The following is a 2960-nucleotide window of genomic DNA, read 5'->3' as shown; positions in this document are numbered from 1 at the left end:
CTGAAACCTCTCAGTACAAGGACAACAAGACATAGGTCCCCAGGGCCAAGGATCCCCGTGAGCCTACCAAGCTAAATACAGACAAGGCTACGATCTTGGCAGTTCTCAAGACCGACCCTTCCTACAGGCCTCCAAGGCCGATAAATCCAAACAGACCTCCTAGCAATAAATAATGTGACTATCATAAGGACACGGGGCATGAGACAGAGCGATGTTTTCAACTAACCAACCTCATCGAAGATAAAATACGTGATGGACATTTAGCCCATTATATAGACATCCCCTGTGATCACAGACCCCATCACCGAAATTCAGACAGAGTCATCGACGTTATCTTAGGAGGCTACTCAGCGGGAGGATTCTCGAACAACGCAAAAAAACAATATGCTCGAGATATCTGTAAGGTCTAGACTAAAAGACCGAGAAGAAATCCAACTCCAGTAATTTCATTCTCCGATAATGACTATACAGAGGATATCATTGAGGACCACCAGGATGCCCTCGTCATAACAACCAAGATAAGCACAAACACCATAAATAAAATTCTAGTGGATAATGGCAGTTCAATGGACATCCTATACTACAGCACTTACTCCAGAATGGACTTGGGTGATAGAAAACTGGACACGGAGAAAGGAACCCCACTATACGGCTTTACGGGGAATGAAGTCAAGCTCGTAGGAGTAATAGACCTCCCATTCCTCTTTAGGTCTCCACCATGCCAAGAATGACGTGTAGTAAAATTCCATGTTGTTAACACCCTCTTAAGCTTCATCGCCATCATTGGTCAATCCACGATCGGTCCTCTTAGAGAAATTACCTCCATAGCACATTTAAAAATGAAGTTTCTAACAGAATTTGGGGTCGGCGAAGTCTGTTGTGATCAGCGAGCTTCAAGATAATGCTACATCAGCAACTCCATTCCCAAGAAACAAATCACTCAAAATTCTGAAGTCAATTAGGTCGTCGAAGTTGACCCACGAGATCTCATCAAGACCTCCAGGCCAAGAAGCTGCGAACCCAACAAAGAACTGGAAACCGTAGAACTCTACGAGGACATAAAAGGAAAAACATTCCAAACTGGGGCAGGACTTCCCGAAGATCTCAAAGCAAGTCTAATAGCGACCTTTCGAAGTTTCGCAGATATCTTCGCCTGGGATCCCAAGGATATGCCCGTGATCCCCGAGGAAACAACTTTACACAGACTCAACTTATTTCTAGAGGCTCGGCCGGTAAAACAGAAAAAGAGGGTCTTTTCATTGGGAAAACAAGAAGCAATATATGCCGAAATTGATAAACTCCTCACAGCAGATTTCATCAAAGAGGTCCAGTTCCCTAAATGGATATCTAATGCAGTTCTCGTCAAGAAAAGCAATGCGAAGTGGAGAATGTGTGTAGCTTATTCAGATGTCAATAGAGCATGCCCAAAAGACTTCTATCCTTTACCAGATATTGACCAGCTAATCGACTCAACAGCAGAACATGAAATGCGTTCCTTCATGGACGCATTCGCGGGGTATAACCAAATCAAGTTAGCCAAAGAAGATCAAGACAACACGGCCTTCATCACCCATAGAGGCATCTTCGGCTACAAGGTTCTTCCCTTTGGTCTTCTCAATATGGGAGCCACGTTCCAAAAAATAATGGACACAATCTTTGCTCCCCAAATTGGTCACAGCATGCAGATATACGTCGATGATATGATCATAAAGTCTACCAAGAACATGAACCATATCAACGACCTCATCGAGACCTTCACAAGGGTTAGAGAACACCAAATGTGGCTAAACCCATCTAAGTGCTCCTTCAGCCTACAAGGAGGAAAATTCATCGGCTATCTCCTAACAAGACGAGGAATCGAGGCTGATCCAGTTCAGGTAAAAGCAATTCAGGAAATACCATCACCAAAATCTCTAGAAGACTTACAGAGCCTCAAAGGTTCCATCGCCCCGTTACGTCGCTTCATCCCGTAGTCTTCTAAGAGATGCTTTCCAATGTTCGAAGTCATCAAAAAAGCCTCGAAATCCAACAAATTCACTTGGGATGAAGAATGCGAAAATAGCCTCTAGGGTATCTGATAGGTCCATATTATTGCATATTATTAATATCTATTTTATGTTTATTTTCATAATTTATTAATAAATAAATTGTTTTACTTTCTTTTGTAGAATAAAATCAGAATTTGAGTTGGAAAAGGTGCAAATAAGGAAGGAGGTGGACTATTCTACAAGTCAAGGGAATTGTAAGATAAATTGAATACTTATTGGAGAAGAAGAAGGATTTACTTTAAGAATTCTACTTGTATTCCAAGACCCAAACCCTCATATTTTCCCTATATATATGGGTCTCCCCTCTTGTATTTTCCAACATCCGAAGACATCCCAAGACACCCAATTAATTATTTATTTTGTTCATCTATTTATTATGTGCAGCTAAATTTGTTCCCTAGGATGAAGATGAAGTTAATTTAATTGTTTTGATATCTTCTCGTTTCTATTATTTGATTCTCATGATTTTTCTTGGTGCTTAATTGTTTGATTGACAAAGTGGTTTTGATATATTATTGTTACCGGATTTATTTTTCATAACCTGTGCTTGCTCCATGAAGTTTTGATGGGTTTGTTAGATAGTAAGTTTCATAGTATATGCTTCTCTTGTTAATTAAAATTTATTTATGAAGAAAAGAGAATTGATTTTAGGGCGAGTTGATATTAATTGTGATTGATTAACGGATTTCGATTCCTAGGTTTTCCATATTATTTGATCTATTTGCTAATTCGGTTAATTCAAACTCCTGTCAAATATTATTGTCTAGTTCGTCTGATTCAAATTGTTAGGGTATTGAAAATTCATAGTCTCTGTGGATTGACCTGTATTTGCTACAAGTAACCGTTGTGCACTTGCAATTATTTTACACATCAAGTTTTTGGCGCCGCTGCCGGGGACTATTGTTAATTTTC

The sequence above is a fragment of the Apium graveolens genome, chromosome 11 (genome assembly GCF_009905375.1).
Source record: "Apium graveolens cultivar Ventura chromosome 11, ASM990537v1, whole genome shotgun sequence".
Lineage (NCBI taxonomy): Eukaryota > Viridiplantae > Streptophyta > Magnoliopsida > Apiales > Apiaceae > Apium > Apium graveolens.
The sequence above is the reverse complement of the archived record's forward strand: the minus strand, read 5'-3'. Positions refer to the sequence as shown.